Source organism: Neopelma chrysocephalum, unplaced genomic scaffold (assembly GCF_003984885.1).
Source record: "Neopelma chrysocephalum unplaced genomic scaffold, ASM398488v2 Primary Assembly neopelma1_177, whole genome shotgun sequence".
Taxonomy (NCBI): Eukaryota; Metazoa; Chordata; class Aves; order Passeriformes; family Pipridae; genus Neopelma; species Neopelma chrysocephalum.
Window position 1 is genome coordinate 291,315 of NW_020897839.1, and position 22,513 is coordinate 313,827.

At 42.5% G+C, this 22,513-nt stretch overlaps 1 long non-coding RNA gene across 3 annotated transcripts in view; it reads left to right on the top strand.

Annotated features, from left to right (window-relative positions):
* LOC113976641 overlaps positions 1-22,513 on the top strand; it is a 93,674-nt gene that overhangs the window by 36,692 nt on the left and 34,469 nt on the right. The window lies entirely within an intron of this gene.

Consider the following 22,513-nt stretch of genomic DNA (forward strand, 5'->3'; position numbering starts at 1 on the left):
TAGAGAGGAAGAAAATGGCCTGAGTACTTTAGAAATGTTTGGCAAAGGTAACTTTCTGTGTTAAAAAAAATAAAATAGGAAGATCTATAGATGTCACTAAATGTACCAGCTGCACCTGGGTTAAGAAATTTCTGAGCTGAAAATACAGAAACACATCTAAGATGTGCTGTGAGGTGTCCTGACATCACTGCCTCATTTCACATGCCCAAGCCAAGAGCTCTTTTTTTTCCTTCCTAATCATTATTTGTGTTCCTTCACCTGCAATAGACTTTGAATTCCTTTAATGCACTTACAAATCTACTTTGCATTTCCCATCCTGGAGTTTCATTTTCTCCCTGCAATATGGACAGCTCATTACTCAGGTTATCAGGGGAAAAAAGTTCCCTCCATCCCTTCATTCCAGGGGTTCTGTCTCTCAGTATTAACACTTGCAAATGTTTCTTTTGGTATTTTAGTGGTCTTTCTGAAATGAAATGTGCAGGTGGAGGCTACTGATACCACAGTTAAAAATTCCAACCTTTGCTAATGGGGGAGGATTTGTAGCACTTTTTTTACAAACCCTCCTATTTGGAGGAAGTGGTGAAGAATTGTTCTGCTCTCTAGTTTGGTTGATGAGGACAAGCCAAGGCACAAAGATGCTTTGACAGTGACTGCTGCAGTCAGGGAGGGAGTATTTACGATGCACTGCTGGCAAACAGAACCGAGCAGATGCAGATGTAATTGTGAGGCTTGAACTGCACCTATAACTCATTACAGGATGCATTTTGGAGTTAAATTTTTGATTTATGAAGTGCTTGTCTGTGTATGGAACCTGTCACCTGAAAGCATCCATCTTGATCCAGCCCTGCACTGCCTGTGTGGGAATGTGCTGGGATGTCTCCTGCCCAGGGCAAGGACGTGGGGCCCTGGAGCTGCTCTGAGCCTGGGAGGAGATTTGAGATAGACACTTTTACTGGGGATAATGCAATTAGCTGTGACATGCAGGAGCAGGAGAGAGTAAGTTTGAACAAGAGATTTAACTCCAGTCAGGATTATAAAAGGGCAAATTGGATCTTTACCCAATGATTCCTATTGACTGTTCCTATAGATTTATGCAGACAGATGTATTTTAACAGAATCAAAGAGGTCCCTTTGTGGTCACAGGGGGTCTAATGTTGACTTACCTAGTACTTGATTTGGGCTGGCTCCCTGGATTAAATTTTGTCTAACCTCAAGCACCTTTATAAGCCTCCCAGATTAGGAGTCCATTTGCTCTGGGAAGATGGTGGCGAGAAATAAGTTTGGTCAGTAGTTCCCATGGGTTGAACTGCCTCTTAGAGGTGATGGTTTCTCTTATTTAGCTCTGTAGGGAGCCCAGAGTGACAGACTTCTAACTCAGACTCCAAGAACTTCAGAAATTATGGATGTGACTCTTACATTGTGGCCAGACTGCAGGGCAAAAGCAGACGTGAGCTGTAGACAGAGGGCAGGATGTGTGGCCATGGGAGAAAGTGCCAACTTCAGCCTCTCAGGGTTTCCCCTGCTGGATTTCCTGGCTGAAAAATAAGCAGCTTTTATTTTACAGCAAATATTTCAAGCAAATGACATCAATCCCCATCTGAGACTGCCCTGGGGCATGAAAATAACATAAGGGAAATGTTTGACCAGCATCTTTCCTACTGAAATAAACAGTATCTGAGCAAATATTCCCACATTGTTCTGCCAGGGAAGTGCTGGGATTGGAGTGTTGGAAGAGGAGGGAGGCAGTCTGGTACCTGGGTCTGCTCCTTCTGGGCTGCACGGGAATTAAATGTGGGAGCTGCTCTCCTTTTCCCCCAGAGTGTTCACAGCCCAAACAAGCAGGGATTGTGCACCTTTTTTTGCAGTGGGGCCACTGAAAACACGTGGCTGACCTGGTTCTGAGAAGTTCAAGCTTGTGTCCATTGAATCTGAAACAGTTGCTTTGTCTTTTAAAACAAAAACTATTTTCTTTTCTTTCTTTTTTTTTTTTTTTACAACTTTCGTTGTTACTACAGGCATTTATAGACATTTTTAGGAAAGTTGGCCATGAAAAAATATTCTGTATTTGCACAATGAACAGGATGTTTATCTTTTTAAAATGTTTTCTGTGAACAGCTTAAAAAATTGAAATAACTTTTGCAATTTAGAGGAAAAGTGAACTATTTATTTAAGTACTTAATCCGTTGTGCATCAAGGCACTTTAATGAATCAGACAAGAACCAGACCTGAAACACGACAAATGTGGTGAGAATAATATGAGAGGAAAAACCTGATCTCATTTACTTTTATTTGTGAGGTGGAAGGAAAAAGAGGTTGAAATCTTCTGGGTTAATGGAATTGTGAATGTTATCTTCTGTGACCACGGTATCTTGAAGGACAGATTAGCAGTTGGCTGGATCAGTTTGCTGGCAAAGCAGCAGAATTCTTGAACTTTGGATATCTTTGGTCTCATACCCGGAGGAGAACCTTCCAAGTGCAGGTCGGAAGCCAACTGCCCCCAGTGTCTGTCCTTTCCCCACTCCAACAGGCCAACTTCATTAGCAAAAAATTGATGATAAAAACTTGTTTTAAGGAGCAATATCAGTCATCAGCTTCAGCAAACACTGTTTGGATCAGGGGGAGAAATGCTTTTGTCTGTACTTTTGCAATTTTACCCACTTGGGCTCCCCACGCCTGTTCCAAAGCCACACAATTCCTGACAGCTCTTTCTGAGGAGAGTTTGCTCTGAAAGCCTTGTCTGCTTGGTCACCCCTCAAGGAGAAAGAATGCCTCTCCATATGTCTTAAGCAGAAGGCAGCCTGGGCTGACAGATAGGAATGAGATGATGTATTCCAAGAAATGCTCAATCCATGGCAATATATAATGAATTTAGGGGGAAGAGGGAGGGGGGACCTAAACAAAACTCAAGGCAGATATGAATTCCAATGAAGGACTTGATGCCTGCCCGTCCCCAGAGATGGGGATCTGCGGGTGGGGCTGTGAACACATCAGAGGATCTAGAAAAAATAAGAATTTGAGGAACAAGAAGTTGGACAATTTTAAGAAGGAAGTTGTTGATAGTTCAGACGTGTGAAAACTGACAGTTTTGCTGTCTCCTTGTAAAACAGCTCAGAAACATTCAGGAAGTGGCAGATTGAGTGGAAGAAGAAATCAATGGAATTTAATGGGTGGGACAAACAGGATTTGAGATCTAAATCTAAGGAAAAATCTGTTTAGATGCACATGTGCCAACTCAAGTGTCTGTGTGAATGTGAATGTGTTGGCCTGTTTGGTACATAATAAAAATACTTTGGTTAATGACATTTTCTCTGTGGTACCATCTATTACAGACAGGGTAGTGATCTGCAAATAACTGTGAGCTGTGAGCCAATGTGCAAAATTAACTTTGTCATCCCAAGTGTCCATCAGTCCAGAGCTGCTGCCCATCTCAGTGACACCTGCCCTGCTGTGACTGGCACGGGGACAACACCAGGTGAGACCCTGGGCCTGTGTGACAGTGAGCAAGAGGGAAATCTTCATTCCTTCTCTCTCCAGCACACTGCAGAGTATATTTTAGCCAACAACTTATCCCCCAAACCTGCAGCTGATGTTGTGTTTCTGGCCCTCTGAGTCAGCAGCACAGAAAAACCAACAGCAACTCTGGTTCTTCTGTAACTAGCAGGAGTTAGACTGAAGGGGGGCTGCTTCAGGCAACCTCATTTTCCAGGTAGATTTCATTTTCTTCCCTTTCCTGTTTTCTACTGATAAACAGTATTTCCCATTCTCCTGTTTTGTTTGTTTTCAGCCTCATTCATGCTGCATCCCACTTTTTACCTAGTTTTTTGAGAATTAAAATTAGTTTCAGAGTGTATGTAGTTCACCTGCAAGAATGAATGTTGATGTTTGGGTTCGGTCTGTCCAAGAGATGCTCTGGGAGTGTTTTCCCCACCCTCTGCTGCAGACATTTCTCCAGAGTGTCCCTCAGCAAACACGTTCACACCAAATGCTTCCTGCCCAACATCAGGACAATTTCCCAGGGCACAGTGCTCTGCTGGGTTAATGAGTGCAATTAGCTTTGTGAGGAGTGCTGTGAGCAGGAGAGCTCACCTGGGGCTGCACCAAAGTGTTGGGGAGGCACCACAGCACGAGGGATGGAGCCAGACCTCCCTTTTTGGAGGCCGTGCACTGTTACAGCCACACAGCCGAGTCACTGGCCTTTGTCCTTATCAGCAGACCATTAATTTTGCATTTAGTTGAAGTGGAGAAATCCTTGAGCCAACGACTTTGCAACAGCAAATCGCATTTTCCAGGCGTTCGTAGCTCTCAGGATTCACTGTGACTTCGTTGGTGCCTGTAATTCCTTGGGTTTTGGTCGCTTCAATCTGGTCAATACAAGCAGACAGTTCATGCTGCAGATGTGGCATGGGCTACAAGATAAATGTTTTACTTTATGTGACAGGTTAAAAAGACAGAACACGAGAATAAGGTTGAGATCCCACAAAACAAAGTCCTCAGGTATTGGAGGGGGACGTAATGCTCTGCTCTGGACCAGCCTCTGGGTTTTCTGTCCTTCACTATTTGGACCTGGTGTGGTCAGTTGTGAGGGAGCTGAACTTGCAGAAGAGAAGACACTCAAGATTCACAAAACCACCAGCAGTTTTTATTATCCATGTATCTGTGCTCTGTTGTTTTTCTGGGTTATCTTTTAGGGGTATTTTTACTGAAAGGATAAAGAAAAGGTGATTTCACAGTTTCAGATCATTTGATCATCCTTCAGTCTCCATGATTAACTGTACTAAATTCTACTGGACTTCACAAAAAAGAGGTGCTGGGGAATACACATTTCCCATAGGCTAAACCAGATGTCTCCCTCAAATCAGTGGGAACATCTCTAGGAGAAATGTATTGGATGGGGCAAGGTTTTGCTGTCCTGGGAAAAGAGAGTAAGAAAAATCCCTCTTTTCCCGTGTGTTCACCATTATTGAGAGTCCCTCACAAAAGTTTTTCTATAGCAGTACTAACAAGCCAGTTGTGTTTTCACTCTGTCCCCTCTCTGATTACATTCAGCCCTCGGGCAAACCTTTATGTGCAGTAAGTCCTCTGTCATACTATAGAAATCCTTGTAGCAATAGATTGTAATGAAGATTAAGTTGATGGGTTGATGAGTGATTTATTATACATTACTGTGCAGTAGGGCTTTTTTCCTCCCCCTCATAGTACTCCCTGGGTAGTGGAAGAATTATGTATTGTCTCAGGGAAACCTTTCAGGGAAACAAGTAGGATAAAATAAGTCAAGTGTCCTCTGTTCTGTGATACCTTTTTGGAAGGCTTGCTTGGAGATGGTGGCATTACCTGCTTTGAATCCTGGAGAAATGCACTCCAGGAGCACTGTGGCACAGGGTGTTGCAGACCTGTGTAGGAACTGTACAGAAGAGGAAGAATATAAATCATCTTCAAGATGAAAGCTCTTAAATCTGTTAGTAGAGAAGCTCTACTTCTCATGCTGATTATGGTGGCCCCAAGGCATAATTACAGAGGGATGCACTCAGGAGGGTTCCTGCAGCATTCCCATAAGTCATTGCTGGTTATGGATCTGTATTTTTAAGTGTTTATAGATGGATGACTTATACACTAATGGTGGACCTTTCAGAGTTAGGTAAAGAGGAACCAGACTTGACTTGCACATGGATTTTCATTGTTTTACCTTTGAAGTCCATGTGGCTCCTGTTCCATAAACACGAGCTCTGGTAATGCATTTAGGATGGTTTTCATATTCATACATACATATATATATGCATATTTTTACCAGATAGGCACCTTAAAATTTTCCAGTCATTGCTATGAAATGCAATGTAGCCTCTAAAGCTCCTTCTGAAAGGATATCTAAAATCAATTACCTGACTGTCCAGAGCAGCCTTAATATGGTGTTTTAATTAACACCACGTTGGAAAGCAGAGCCAGGTACAGCAGAACTCTTGCAGCAGGGGTTGGTGTTTGCAGGCAGAGTCTCTTTCTAGGTGTAAATGATTTAATATACTACTGTTGCACCATTCCAATCATTCCTGTAGGATCAAGAGGAAAAATGAAAATGCTATTTCCAGAAGAAATAGAGGGGAGTGCAGTAAGATTCCAAGTAAATGAGATGAGAGATGCTGATGTTATTACAGCAAAGCCAAGCAGAGCAATGTCTTGGGGCTACCAGAGACTTCCAAGGTCTGTGCTTGAGCAGAAATAAGCTCCTGCAAAACCAAAACCGAGGCATGCACAGTGGGGAAAATAATATTCAACAAGACTAGAAAATAAAAGCAGTATTGACATGCACTTATTGCAGAGGTGTCTGTTCAAGATCAAGCATCAGTGTAATCACTGTTGATAACATCCCTTTGTCAAAAATAGTAATTCTTCAGCTGTGATTTGATAAATCTCCATTTATTGGTGAGCATTTCAGTGGGTCTCACTTGGCAGAATTTCATTACCCTGAATCTGCTGTGCAGCTGTTGAAGCTCTTCACTGGAGTCAATAATTTACCCCAGCAAAAGCTCTAGTTTTTCTGTTTGAAACTTTATAGAGAATTTTTGTGCTTCTGGTCTTTTCTCTGTGAGAAAGCTTTGTGCCACACCCCCAATCCTGAGCTGGGTTTGTGTAGTTATCAGCTACAGAACTTTGAATCTGTTTTTGTGATGATTTAGTGTAGATAAATACTGTAGGTACAAATGATCTTGTTTGTCACTCTCATAATATGATTTATTTTCGTGTAATGAAGGATTTATCATATTGGAAGTTGATAATCCATTCTTCAGAGTTAATTTTTTTGTTACTATATAGGAAACCCTTCATTTAGAAACACTGAAACTTTTCTGATTGTTTGGGGACCTCGGGGTGTTGGAGATGAAAAGGAGACACACCTGCATGTGGTTCAGCACATGAGACATCCAATGGAATCAAAGGGCAGTGACCTGTTCTCTGTAAAAACAGATTTGAATTTCCTAAATCTCCTCTGCTGCTGAAGAATCGTATCCAGTGGCTTCAGTAGCAAACTCTGGAAACAGATGTGCTCTGCAAACGAGATCAGAACACTAATGATTTAGCTATTTAGGATGCATATTTTCATTAGTAATCTGGTGTTTTAATAACTCGCAGTTTACTGAATGAATTCTTTTTGGATAAATGAAAGAAGTGAATAACACTCTTATTGTTAGACCAAGAGCTCATTCCTAGATTTCTTTGTGTGCTGGTAGAGCACAATTCACCACAGTAACTGCAGGGGTGCATTTGTCCACACCGAAATTATCTTTTACTGGGCTTTATAAAATGACCAAACCTCTCCTGTGATCCCTGGCTGCCCCTTGGTTGCCCAACTGCCCAGGCTGTGGAGGAGTGACAGGACCTTGTCCATGTGCAGCTGGGGTGGAAGGAGACCCAAGGAGGCTGAGTGTATCAGGAGAGTGATTAAATTCCTGCTGTGTGTAATAATTGCTATATTGGTAGAATAATGGAGCAAGTGAATTTGTGCTTAATCTACTGTGTCAACCTGGAAAAAAATGTGCTTTGGGAATGAGGGTATTTTGGTACTTATATTTAATTTGATACCACTCCTGGTAAATGGGTCAGTGATCTGAGGTACTGTGTTTTTGGCATTAAGAGAAGTGCTGTATATGCTCTAAAATGCATTAGCTTTTCTTCCCCTGAAAATCACTCCACTTTGTTTTCCCTGACTTGAAGATGATGAAATCTGTTTGTGGCTTTTTTTTTAATTATTATTTTATTTTGGAGATGGGCAAAGTTTTGGCCTGGCACAGGCAGGAAAGAAAGTGAAGTAACAACCAAACTGCTCTTTGAAAAAACAGAAAAAAATGGAATAATAATAATAATATGCTAATCAAATGGTTTGATCTTGATGGGGCTCTGACATGTCCAGCAGAACCTGAGTTGTGCTGATATGAGCTGTTATGAGCTTTCCAGCATCAGGTTCTTCTTCCGTGGAAAACATTGGTCCTTTGAAAGTGGATTCTGTGGGAGGTGAATTGAAGGATGCTGATAGATTTCGGTGTGATGAAAGTTCATTTAATGCTTTAGGTGCAATTATGTAGACCAAGGAGTTCAGAAATCTCAAAAATAATTTCCAGATCAGTACCATCAGCATTGTTGAAATATCCAAATATTACCCTGAACTGGATCATTTTGAGGTGGATGCAATGAAAATTCCTTGCAGGCTGTTGGAGTTACCATGTTTTGTCCAAACAGAAACCACTGAGATTAAATCATGTGGTTTTATCCTCATTCAGGACATCGGCCTTTTTGGGGATAAATGATACTTCAAAATAAGAAATAAGATTTCAAATGGCACAGGGCAAAGAGCCAAAGCTAAAGGAAACAAGCTCAAGGCTGAGCCTGGTGCTGTTCAGGCAGAGCAGTTCCATGGGCAGCTGGAAGAGGGGAAGGACAGGCAGCAATCCCAGGCAGTTCTTGGTTGACCTCCAGCCCCTCCTTTCTCCTGTTTGCTCAGGAAAGCGCCTGTTTTGTGCCATGCCTGGGGCTGGCACAGGGCTCTGCCCCGGTTTCAGAGCAGGTTTCACCGCCTGACCCCGCGTTTGGGGGCTGGGAGATTCCCGCCTCCGGCAGGAGCTGGGAGGGCACTAATGATGCGGGGATGGCAGTGCCTGTGTAATGGCAATTTGCACCCAATTACTCAGTGCACTGTGTCACTATTATAACCCAATTAATTTTAAAAAGCATTCCAATTTAAAAGAAGGCAATATGTTGCATTTCCACAAGTTATCTATAGTGTTAGGATGGTCAGTTTAGCTCGCTGTCTTTAGAGCTGCATTGTACAGTGATGCAAAAAAACCAGCAAAAAATAGCCTGACAAAAAGATGACTGTGTCTGTCTGGTGCTGAGCCTGAGCATTGTATGGCTCCTTCAGGGTCTGCCTCAATAACATGCAAGACCATAGAGATATTTGCAGCTAATATTTAATTGGACAGCAGTGGTCTGCTGTGCTTATTATTTAAGGTACACGTAAAAGAAAAATACTGGCTAAGGTTATAGACCTTTAAATGAAAATTCAGTGTTCAATTTCCAGTGGTGATTTAGGATTACATTTCATAATGGCATGGAATCAAAGAGTGGATTCAAAGAGTCATAGAATGGTTTGGATGGGAAAGAACCTTAAAGCCATGGGCAGGGGCACCTTTCACTAGCCCAAGTTGCCCCTTCTAACCTGGCCTTGGACACTTCCAGGGATCCAGGGGCAGCCACAGCTTCTCTGGGCAACCTGTGCCAGGGCTCCCCACCCTCACAGGGAAGGATTTCTTCCTAACTTCCCTCACTTCCCTGTTAACAAACAGTGTTTTAAGTACAGGCCTTTCCTGAGGAGAGAACACCATGGACATGGTGAATATTAACAAGAGGTTGCTAATTTGCAGCTTCATTTGGTGTATGGGAATTAAATGCTACACCAGAGGCTTTCAATTAAACAAAATATACAGCTCAAAACAGTGGACTAGATTCTTCTAAATGGCAGGAAAGATTGATTTAGGCCAAAGTGTGAGGCATTTGCTGTGGCAGCAATGGCTGAGCAGCTCCATCCACACTGTTGCCTGGCATTTAATCCAGCTGCTGATGTGCACACCTGGTGAGCCCAGATATCCCAGTGAGTGTGTGCAACAGCTGGAGAAACAGGGAATTGGAGTCTTGGTTTGGGAGCAAAGCTGTTCCTTCAGCCTGTGGTGAAAGCAGGGGCCTGGCAGCCCTGGCAGCTCTGCTGTGTCTGTCTGACACGAGGCTTTGGGGTGAGCACAGTTATTGCCACGAGAATGTGTCTTCCCTGAGGAGGAACACAGAGCACCTGACAGCCCGTGGCTGTGAAGAAATTAATTGGGAAGTGAGCAAACTGCTAACCTGATGCCTGGCCTTGATGTGAGCAGCAATGACAACCTCTTTACTCCCAGATTTTGCTGTCACTTGGTGGTGAGGTTTCCATCTGGACTGCATGAAATATTTTAGATTTAAACTGACTGACTGGAAGAATGTGGTGAGATAACTCCATTTACAGTACTCCAAAATGTACAGGGCTGGTACCTGACAAACCAGTTAAGAAATGCTTAAAAATGTGAATTATTTGTCATTGTTTGACTAGAATAAAAAAACTTCACCTGTTTTCCACCCCCAGAATTTACTTTTCATGTTACTTTTTAAGTTACTTCACGCTAAGGTTGCATGATTTTTGTGTTAGGATATGATGAGACTGTTATTAAACTTCCCTTCAGTTGGGAAATACAAACCCAAGGGGTTTCAGAGCTGCTCTACAAAACCTCATGTCTTTACTCCCAGATCTCCCTGACAAGGGTGTTCTGTGGCACCATCCCTGCAGTTTGTGTTTAGCTGGTGCTGTGATGATTTAGCCATTTTAAGAAAGAGGTTGAAGCAAACATGTTTAAAGCATTCCTAATGCCCAGAGAGTCAGATACTCATTAACAGTATCTTCCAACCTTAATCAGTTAGCCTTGGAGAGCATGTTTTATCTTGCTCTCAGCCAACCTTTCTGCCCACAAGTGATTTGCACTCTTATTGAGTAAAGTTGGGAGCAGCATGGATAATAACAAGTCTGAAAATGCTCTGAAAGTGAAAAAAACCCCTGAGCTCAGGGACAGCCAGCTTGGAGTCTAGAGCAGAAAGTAAAGAACATTAAAAGGTCAGGGCTATTGAAAGTTTCAGCATTACGATTATGTCACTGGATAATAAATCTTTATTGCAAGAGAAAAAGCAGGAAAATATTCCTGAGCCCTTTCCATGTGTTTTCTCTAGGGCAGGAGTCTGTTTACCCTGATTACCATTTCTTAATGGTAAAACACACCTCCTTTATTGCCGTGGGGAAGCAGTGATTAGAGGAGAATGTCCTGCCCAGGGTGAGCTGCTGCCACAGTCACAGCACAGCCCTGCTGGGCCAGCCTGGCCTGCGAGAACAGAACCTGTTTGCAGAGGGAAGATCCCTGGGGAACAGGCACAGGTTTAGTGGCTGGGCATGGATTGGGGTCCTGCTCCTGCTACATAAACCCCTCTTTACTTGCATTCCTGCCCTCCTGTCTTCTCATGAGACAATTAAATTTTGGTGTGTTTAAGGATTAGTTATTTTTAGAATAGTTTTAACTTTAATTAGTTTTATAAATAACTTTAATACAACAACTTGATTTTTATAAATAACTTTTATATAATATTTTCAACTTTATAAGTAACTAACTTTTTAGCATAACTTTAAATAGGTCCAGCATCAAATTGGCTTATTAAAGTGGTGAGTTCTCCCAGTTTTGTGATGTAAGAGTGCACTGACACAGGGAATCCTGTGCAATAATGGGTGTGTGCTGGAGCTGTATCCCTACAGCTTTCTAGGGAAAGGGAAAGCTGGCACTTTGTGCATGACAGATGCACACTTGTTCCAGTGTATATTGGCCAGAATTGTTCTGAATCTCATTCCAAAGTTGCAGATCTAATCTAAAAGGACCAATTTCGATCTCTTTTTCTCCCATTGTATTCAGTGCACATCTGGTGTTTGTCTATTAATTCACTTACATGTTTTAGTAACATCTAATTTATGTCTGAATTTATTAGATACAATAGAGTAAACATGGAAAATTTTGTGCAGCCACCACTGGATGTTTCTCTTTCCTTAGCTTTATATTTACCTGCAGTATATTACATTTTGAGGAGAAAATCAATGATAGCACAACATACTCTTAACAAAATAAAATTCCTTGATTTTTGTATTTAAAATGTATATTTTAAGAATTATATTTTCACACTTTAAATAATGAACTGTAAATGAGGGCATATACATCTTTCTCCTGTGATGTTTAATTGGCATGGTTATCAAGTTATCTTTAGAGATTCTTTGTTGCAGAGCATGAATTGGAGCCAAACTTAGTAAGCTGGAGGTGGATTTGTGCTTGTAAACCATTATTGAGGGAGAAAAAACTGTCCAGAGTGGAATTGTACAGTCAATGAGTGAAAGCTGAAGGGTTTCCTAAAGGATATACTTGAATTTCATCAAAGGAAAACCGACTCAGGGCAACTTAAGGATTCCCTTAAGTATTCCCTTGGGAGATGTAGAATGCTGGGTTGGGTGAGGTTGGGTTTTGTATTATATTTCATATTTTAACTTTTTAAATGTATTTATTTTTAATTATTTAATAATTGGCAGCTCAGAGCTAACCCCACTGCCTTGGGAGAGGAGAACTCCTGGTGTGGAAAGGGCAATGTCTGGCCAAGCTCCAACCCCTGTATGACTGCAGCCCTGATTAACTGGGAATTGGGCTGCCTTGTGCTTGTTTGTTGACTGTATTGTTTAAAGTGAACTTTAACAGTGCCCAGTTAATGTGTACCACTACTGTGCTTGACCTAATTGAACACTGCTTCTTAATTGGGTAAAAGCATCTTTGAAAATACTGAATCAGTACAGTCCCCTTTAACTAGTGCTGTTGAAATGTCAGCTTTGATAGACAAGTCTAGTTTTGTTCTGTTTCTGAATTTGAACTGAAAGATGACAGTTATTGACTTTAATATGACTTATCTCTCCCTTCAATCCCAAGCTTTGAGTATTCATGTTAATTAAAATGCATAGTAATGTCAAACTGGTGAACAGTTAGAATGTAAAATGTCAATTATCCTATTTTTGAATGCATTTAAAATAATAAACGGAATCATCAAGCCACAAGTCTCCAACTAAACAGATGTCTGTGATGTCAATGGTAGGAAGGACCAGTGCCATGATTCCTACAGACGTTTGTCAGGCCCTGAAGATCTGGGTACCTTTGCTGTTAAGTCTGTTGAGGCTCCAGATTTGTCCAGCAGAGCTCTGCCAAGTGTCAGTTCTGGTGAAGTGCTGAAGGAGAGGCTGCTTTAGAACTTCCAGCTGCTCCTGGGCTGTGCAGAGACACAGAAATGGGCTGTCAGTTGTCAGCTCAGGCCCCTGTGTCAGAACAGGGTATTTGAGGTTTATGGGAGTTTCATTTTGTTGTGTTGTGGGTTTTTTTTTCTCTTTAAACTACGGCTCTATCTAAAGTGCTAAGCAGTGTTAATGTTTTTCTTTTTTTTTCGCAGTCAGAACTGAAGGGGTTTTAATATGGCCAAGACAAAAATGAATAGCTGCAGGAGAGGTTTCTGCAGTGAGGGAGTTCTCTCCTTTGGCCAGTCTCCACCAGCAGGCAGGTAGGAAACAGCCTTTGAGCAAATTGGGATCCATTTACAGGCATTTGATCTCTGCTGAACTGGTATAACTATATGAAACCTGTTCTATTATTCACTGTCTGCCTCAAATAATTCAGGACCAGTGGTCTCAAGCCACTTTGTGCTACAGCTTGCCTACAATATTAAATTTTCAGCAGCTGCATTTGAATCAGTTGACAGTTCAAAAGCACGGTGTTGGTTTGTATTTAAGGCATCCAGGTTATAGTGCTTTAGAACTACCTTGTGCTTGGAAATGCACCAACACACCCAGGCTGTGATCAGATGGTCTGGCTGCATTTCCTTGCCCAGCTGATGCACTCAGTGAAGGGTGGGCTGCTGCCTGCTGCTCCACAGCTAAGGCAGACATGCATATGTATGGCCAGGATTGACATATTGAAGTGCTATGCTATTAATATCAGAATTTTGGGAGGTTTGGGGATGGGTGAGATAATGTCAGAAGCAACTTTCAGCTACGGAAATGGATATTTCCACACTGATTTCTTTTTAGGAGGATTCAGTTTCCAAATTGATGAATGTTTTCAAGTGTTTGAATGGTTAGCTTTATTTTTCTCCAGGGCCTTTCAGACACACTTGTACCCATCAGGATTTGGGAAATGTTTAGACGTACAGAAGACTGGCTCTTTGTGAAAACAGGCAGAATTTTGGCAAATGTCTGTATAAAGACCAGGTTGTAATCACAAGAGGACTCATTAAAAGCACTGTGCCAAGTTTGAAAAGCCTGGTCTGCTGTGGTGATGGGAAAGTACTGCAGGGGAAATAAAGGGAACATAGTGCATGTTACACTGAGGAACAGCAGGACATCATGGCCAGGCTTCATGAACGGAGATTTGGGGAGGGCTCTACCCACGTTTGTTACAAGTGCATTGGTGGCTAAAAAGGCCATTGCGAGATAGACACGTCCGGTTGCAAAAGGCACAGCAGAAAGACTCCTTAGGTGGTAAATTCTGCAGGGCACAATTCTTTCTGCGTTGTCTTTTCTCCTCAAGAGTGATCCTGGTGCGTTCTCAAAAGCATCAGCAGCGTTATAGATGGTGTGTCTCCAGACCTCCCAACTGGAGGCCAGAGCAGACCAGTTATGTTGATCAATATGGCCAAGGCTGAGATGTTGTTTCAGGGAGTCCTTGTATCTTCTCTTCGGGGCTCCTCTCTTGTGGCAGCCGGTGGCAAGTTCACCATAGAGCAGGATCTTAGGGAGGTGGTTGGTCCTTCATCCTGGAGACGTGCCCTGCCCAGCAAAGCTGTGTTCTCAGCAACGTGGCCTCAATACTTGTGACTGCTGCCTGTTCTAGAACAGATGTATCAGTCACATAATCTGACCAGTGGATGTTTAGGATTGTACGGAGGCAGCGTTGATGGAGCGTTCTGGGAGTCACAGGTGTGGCGGTAGATGACCCATGATTCAGATCCATATAAGAGAGCAGACAGCACTATGGCTTTGTAAACACTGATCTTGGTACTTTTCTTCAGGTGTTTATTTCACCAAACTCTTTTATGAAGCTTTCTGAAGGCACTGTATGCTTTTGCTAACCTGTTGTCTATCTCCCCATCAATCTCACCATCCGAGGAGATGAGGCTGCCCAGGTAATTAAACTGCTGGACTGATTTGAGCTCTGATTTGCTAGTTATGATATGGGGATGATGGAAGACTTCCTGAGGTGCAGGTTGATAGAGAACTTCAGTCTTCTTTAAGCTGACTTCCAGCCCAAAGAGCTCAGCAGCATCTGCAAAGCAGGATGTTAAACGCTGCAGAGCTGCTGCTGTGTGGGCAACAAGGGCGGCGTCATCAGCGTAAAGCAGCTCCCGGACAAGATGGTTTAAGGTCTTAGTGTGGGCCTTCAGTTGCCTTAGGACAGAAAGAAGTAGCACTTTTTGTTCTCTTCTGACCCCACATCTGATATGTGCAGACCTGGAGTCAAATCATAACTTAGAGTGGCTTCAAGGGACAGGTGCAGGTGTGCAAACACACAATAAATCCTTAGGCTAAAGTTAAGACCTGCTACATATGCTCTGTTTTGTCCTGAAACCTGAAAGGCATTGTGTGAGCAGTGTAACACAGGGGCTGTTATTCTTTGTTAAATGTTTGGTTAATGAGGGAGGTAACTATGCTTTTAGAAACTTTCACTGCCTTTGGAGTAACAGTTGTGCAGTTTACAGGTTTTGGTAAGGGGAATCTTGCTGGTGTAGTCAAACTGCAGTTGTGAGGAAGGTGGAGGAGCTGAGAACCAGGGAAAGATGATCTGGCCATGCTGGGAAGAGAAAATGGAAGTGTTTGCACTCTGAGAAAAGAATTCTGTGAGGAATGGGAGAAGTCTACAGTCTAAAATATTGGTGGCTCTCAAGTAATCTGAATAAATGCTGTTGATCTTTAGGGGTTTCTTCTGCTTCATTTATGTGCTGTGTTTCCAATTGTCTGATATCTGAGAAAGAACAACTGTCAGAACTCAATGATTAAGGCAAGAGAAATTTTTGTCTGGTTTGTGAAATTTTTGCTCTCTGGTAAAGGATCCCAGCTGATTAACTCCCCCATTATGACATGTGGGTGTGAAATCTAGACCATGTAATTAATCTGCCTTCATCTACATGAGAATTCATAGCGAGAATAAATTTTTCCCATTCCTTACAAAACTAAACAGAACAAAACCCCACAAAACCAAAAACATAGACAAATCCCAGAAAAAAACTGAGACAGACATAAAAAAAACCCCATAAAAAGTCTAATCTTAACTAATTGACCTTTACCAGGACCAGAACAAGGTGCTCCACAGCACTCTGTGCAACACAGAAAGAGTGCAAAGACTATTATGCTACGTTAAAAATGGATGAACACAACTTATTCTGGATATAAGGTCAGAAACTACTGTTCAACGATTTACTAGGATTTTACACACTTAATGCTTGGTATTGGATTTCTGTTTTCTTATTTACTGATAGAAATGTCTGCAATCTCAAGGAATCCATCACCACATTGTGCTGTGTAATTGAGCTGTTACTGACCCCCGAGACTGTCCCTGCAGTGCTAATCCTGCTCTCCTCCTTGGCCCATGGCTTGGTGTCAGGCTCTGTGACCACCTGACAGCCCTGTGTTTGCTGCCTGCCAAACACAGCCCAGCTCTGCTCCAGACCCTACAGAATTCTGCAATGAATCTCCCCTGTTCTGCAAGAGGTTTGTTTAACAAAGGTGTTCTTACAACCACCCCAAATGCCCAGCAATAAACTGCAACAAGCCAGTAAATTGCTGAGGCCCCAGAAGGATGTGCTCACATCTGTCATCTCACTGCAATGGCTTTGTGCCTCGAGCAGTTGGCAATCAGCAGGTTTGGACTCCACGTATTGGAGTTTGTACTTGGCAGGGAAGGAGTTTGGGTTCAGACAGCACTGGAGTCACAGACTCACAGGATGTGCTGAGCTGGAAGGGACCCACAAGGACCATCCAGTCCAACCCCTGGCCCTGCACAGGAACATCCCCAGGAGTCACCCCCTGTGCCCCAGAGGATCATCCAAACCCTCCTGGAGCTCTGGCAGCCTTGGGGCTGTGCCCACTGCCCTGGGGAGCCTGGGCAGTGCCCAACCAGCCTCTGGGGGAAGAACCTTTGCCTGAGATCCAACCTGAGCCTGCCCTGACACAGCTCCAGCCATTCCCTGGCTGCTGTCCCTGGTCCCCCCAGAGCAGAGCTCAGTCCCTGCCCCTCCTCTGCCCCTGCCCAGGCATTGGAACTGCAGGGAGGTCTCCCCTCAGTCTCCTCTTCTCCAGCTGAACACACCAAGTGCCCTCAGTGTCCTCACACGGCTTCAAATCGAGGCCCTTCCCCATCTCCGTGTCCCTCCTTCAGACAGTGGATAAAAAAGAGGAATTTATTACCCTTGTGTGTTCTTGTGTGCTGGCAGCTCATCTCACCCACATTCCCCAGAAAAAATCTGAGCAGTACAACATGGTTCTGAGTTTTGCTGTTCACTCACTGGAATGTTGTAGCCAAATACCAGCTGAAGATGATTTAAAAACTGAAGACTTTAGTGGGTGGCTTCACAGTGTGGCTCTGCAAGTGAAATCAGAGGTGACCCTCCATTATCACACAGGCTTTATTCATTTCTCCAAGCAGTTTTGCTTTGCTTTGGATATGAAGATGTTGGGATATAACAAAAAGTGGATTTTTTTTTCATTTTAGGTGTCTGATTTTGCTGAAAGCTGTGGCATGATCTGTTCCATTCATGCTCACTTTGGGCAATAGAAGGTTTCAGTGCACAGGTAATGACTTGCTGTACAGATCATGTTTTTCCTACAGATTCTAACACATAATTACTGTTCTGTCTTTCCAAGGGAGTGTTCACAGCCATTTATTTTGGTCATAGGCTTCAGTGCTTCTCTAAAACATTGACAGTGTTTAGAGAAAATTCTCCAGGTGATTTGGCCATTTCTTGTAGTTCGGTAGTTGCACTAAAATAAAGTTAACATGCTTGTTTATTTTAATCCATATTGCACTTCCAGTATAAACTGGGAATTAGGGGAAGACTATTCAGAAGTTGAGGTAACAGCAGCTCAGTCTCACTCTTCCCTTTGGGTGAACTAGGCTAGTCTGTACTTCGAAGGTCCAGCTCTTTGGAAGCTGAATTTGGCAGCCAAAACTATTGGGAGGCAGCAGAGTTTGGTCAGTGTGTTTTGTCAGCAGTTCATACTTCAGTTACCTCTTATTGCAGTCTAAAGGCAGAAACTTAATTTTCCTTAAACTGTGGTTAACTACTTTGTCATAATAAATCAGCTGATCCCTTATATGCATTAAGAAATACAAATGTTAAGTTTGAACAGCATTGTTTATTTTTACATAAGAAATATAGATAAGAATGTAAGAAACTGTATATAAGCAACCATTCCTTACCTATTTCTTATTTCATTTCTAGTTATCTCTAGCACAGGATGTAAACCAAAAGTTTCCTTAATCATCACAGTGTTTCTGCCTCAGTAATTCCTCCTAATAAACCTTCCTCTGCAGTTGCCATCTCTGAACAAGAAATGGCTTAGAGCTATTAATTATACATTTATTTCTTTTTTTTCTCCAGTTCTCTCTCTGGTCTATTATCTCTGTAGAGCAGCAAATAGCAGTTCAGATAGATGTGTATCATTACCATCTAAAATGTTGTAAGATTCAGTGTTTATCATAACCATCTATTTGTTAAGGTATGTAATGTTTTTAGATTATTCACTGTTGGCCAGCAGACTGGGAAGGCACTGGGAGGGGGCTGTGATTGCATAAAGTCTTAAATAACTCAACTAACAAAGTTCTCCCCTGTGCCCTGGGTGGGGTCTGTTGCCTTGGTTTGCAATGGAAAACCTCTGGGAAGTCTCTTGATCTAAAACTCTGCCATTCACTACCTGTGTCTTCCTCTTTGCAGGCTGGGAGTTCAGGACCATCCCTTGTGCCTCTGCTTCCCCCATTTCCATGGGATTTCATTAATTAAATTTCATAAAACATAATTTCATAATTAAGTTGAGCTCTGTACCACAACAGAGGCACCTACAATTAGTAATGTCCAGTCTCTCCAGCCTGAGAATGCCTGTCAAAGCTCTTGGGTATTTTGCTGCAACCTGAATTTTTCCAGTCTGTGCCACCCAGAATCTGCCTTAAACAATTGTGTTTTAATTTTGCCTCCAGTGATTCCGACTTGTGTTTGTTTGCTGTTCATGTATGGCTCTTCCAGGCACTAATCTTTGCTTCTGTTCCTGTGTTCAATATGGGCTGTTTTCTCCCACTTTTTTAATTTGAAAATTGAATTCCAAGTGTCAGAGTGCAGAGGGAGGGAAAGCATTGCTGTCCTTGGGGGTTCTAAAGATAATGTATCCAGGGGAAATATTTAGTAGAAAGGTGAAAACAAGTAAGCCAATATTTAGAGGAATCTCTGTTGTCTATTTTGGGACTAAAGTTCCCTCCTCACTTCTGCCTATGCTATAATTTGCCTTGATTTCCTTGTAGCTCTAATTTCACTGTGGTTTGGGCAGTAAGTCTCTATGAAGGTACAAAGCTGTGTGGTCAGCTTTGGATTTTCCAATTAAAATATCTGAGAGCATGGGCACAAGCACATAAGAGTTGTCTTTGATGAAGAGGGGCCTGAGTTGTGATGGCTGGAGCTAATTCCCTTTGGGAGTTTTGCTCAGATTGTGAAGCAGCTGTAAGGTTTTGTCCTTAATGTGTATTACCTGAAGAATTTCAGTCTGAAAATACACTACATGCTTATCAAAAAGTGGTTCTAAGGATCATAAATTTCTTTTGCTCTGGCCTGACAAAAATGATAAAATTTCCTGATGCCTTAGTGCTTTGTAAATTGAGAACTTAATCTAGCAATATTATGAAGATGACTTTAAAAAAAGAAAAGATTTAGTAACAGTAACATTTCCCTGGATTTATCTCCTATTTAATATTGTAGCAGCCAAGACTTTTATGTCAGAGGATCCTAAAACTAAGTTATTGTTAGAATTAATCACAAAAGAAGTTGTCATGCCTACCAAGCACCCAGAACAAACCAGCAGCATTTCGATCCTGGGGTTTAAATCTCATGAATTTCTCAGTTATTCATGTTTAGTGTCTCCAGTCTGGTGCCAGTGGGGTGAGGCAGCACTGCTCCACCTGCATCTCACCCACCCAGAGGGAAACTTTCCTGGGAATGGGAACTGAGCCCTTGTTTAATGCTGCATTTGCTCAGCTCTGTGTGCTATGCACACATCAGGGCTCCTGTCAGACCCCCTGGAAGCTGCTCTAGAAATGAAGGGGTTTAGTTTCACTCCTGCCTTTTGAGAGCTCAGTTTATAAGTGGGTCAGTTGTCGCTGGGGGAAATCACAGCCCAAGAAGAAGCTGCAGCAGAGGCAGGGGTTGAGTGCAGGACTAACCCAGCAGGTCAGGGGCCCTCAGAGGCAGCAGGGACAAAGCCATGGGGGCCGAGGGAGTGGGGAAGGAAAGGGCAGCAACTGGATTAAGGCCCAAAGAAACGTGCCAGCAGTGAGGGAAGGTGGAGTGCACAGACTCAGGGCTGTAGCTCTGTGTGTGTGGCTGCTCCCCAGCTGGGAGAGACAAGGCAAAAGGAGGAATTAGCTCAGCAGTTGTCTTGTTTTGTATGTTTTCCTCTACTATTTTCAAGTCACTACAGAAAGCACCTTGAGCGGGTTGATTGGGATGTCAGGGCTGTGCACTCTTCCTGTCTACCAGAAATCCTTCATGCATTTTTAAGCTGGACTTTTTATCTGCTGCAGTGCTGTGGGTTTCCTGGTCCAAAACTCCCAGGAAAGAGATGTTAACACTTAGGTGTATTGGATTCCTGTTCCTGTGCTGCTCCCTAGGCATCTGCTGATACTACTGATTAATTTTCTGAAACTTCTTTCAAACCTAGTCTTGAAAGGGCTTCTGACTGGATAGATACAGCATTCCAGAGTCTGTCATTCCTGCAGGTTTCTTTGTCAAAGCAGATAGTGTCTTCTGTACAAATAAAAATTTTTGACAATTTTTATTACTATATTTATTATTATATTCATAATACATGGCAGACTATCTATTGTGTAAGACTTCCTGATAATGGGATTGCTGGAAAAATAGATGCCCCAAACCTCATCCCCCAAACCCACAACCTTCTGAAATATCTCTCTCAGAAAAATTCTGTCCATAATTGTTTTCTGCTTGTGTCTCTTTGTTTGCTCTGTGCTCAGTGAGATTGCTGAGGGATCAACCCCAGTGAACACAGTTTGGAGCTCCATGGAGCTTCCCGATGGCTCACGGGGTGCTGAGCACCTCCTGTTTCCTGTAGTCTTTGCTCTGTCCGTTTTGTCCCTTTCTTTATTTTCCCCAGTATTATATCTTTTCTAGATCCCCATGGATTACAACTGTAGCTGCAGAGCTAATCAGTGCTTTAGTGAGGCAATGAGTGCTGCAGGGCTGACAGGAGATCTCACAGATGCAGTGAGGGCATGAGGAGGGTCCTCCCTGCCTTCAGAGCAGTAAGTGTTCCCCTCATGAAGGGAACAGGTCTGAAGGAGTAAATGTGCTTCAGAGCATCCCCAGAGGAGTCAGCAGAGATGCATGTTGGCTGTTCTCCAGCTGGATCAAAAGGACATTAAGCAGGTGTCCCCCTTTGATCTGGTTGTTCTCTGTCACTCGGTTACAGCACCTGAACAGTGTCCAAAGCTGGTTTGTCAAACACAGAGAGAACAACCAAGTGTCTGCTATGGAACTGCAACAGCTGGCCTGAAAATTAAGAAATAAATGATAAAATTAGATAAAACGAGGTCCTAATTTTGTTATGGGGATAAGAGGATCTTATTGCAGTAAAATTTGCTAAATCCATCCAGTAACGGAGGAATCTGATGTGAGTCACCAATGCTGCTGCAACCAGGGACATGGACTTGTGGAAGTGGTTTATGTCTTTCCATAGCATTTTGTAGTTAAAAGATGTTCTGTTTCTTTCTTCCTACCAGGTTTTGTATGGGAGGAAGACTTTAGTGGTGGCTGTGCAGTGCTGTCCTCATGTAAGCTCTGCATTTCTCCTCACTCAAAAGAGTGACAGGTTGAACAACTGAAAGCAAGGTATTTCAAGACTCTTTCACCTTCCTTCAGAGTTGTGTTAAAATACTTTGTTATTTATATTTAATCTGCCTTCTCGAGGTTTGATTTGGTGTAATGGCTTTTTGAAATCTGAGGGTATGGGATCACATACTCACTCTTGGACAGAAATTGAAAATGTAATAGTGCTGTGAACTCCTGGATCTCACTGATTGCTCGTGTGCAGGGGTGACACCCTGGCAATGGTCACAGAGCAGCCACTACATGCAGGACCTGCCTCTGCAAGGCTGTCACTCAATACAACCTAAAAATCAGGCTTTAAAAATTAGCGTTTTATGGCCAAACGTAGCTGCTTTTTACCATTGTGGTCCATTTAATTTTCTGCTGTTCCCCCTCTGCAGTATTTTAACACATGTTCATTGATTTAATACAATATTGATAACAGAAAAAGCAATGTTTCATTGGTTATCTTTAGCCTTTTTCTGATGGATTGCTCCTTTTTGTGTTTTCCCTGATTCTTAAAAAATGCTGTTCCAGCTCCTCAAGTTTGAAAAGCTCATTTCAAACTGTTATAGCATCCCATCTGACCTATGGAGATTGTGACTTCTGAACTGCAACAAGCAGGTCCTTGTTATTGAAAACAATTTTGAAAAGATTTTTTTGGCATTAGTTCCATGATTCATTTGGATTTGCTTTTGTGTTTGTTTAGGTCTTTTTCTTTTTCTTTTTCTTTTTCTTTTTCTTTTTCTTTTTCTTT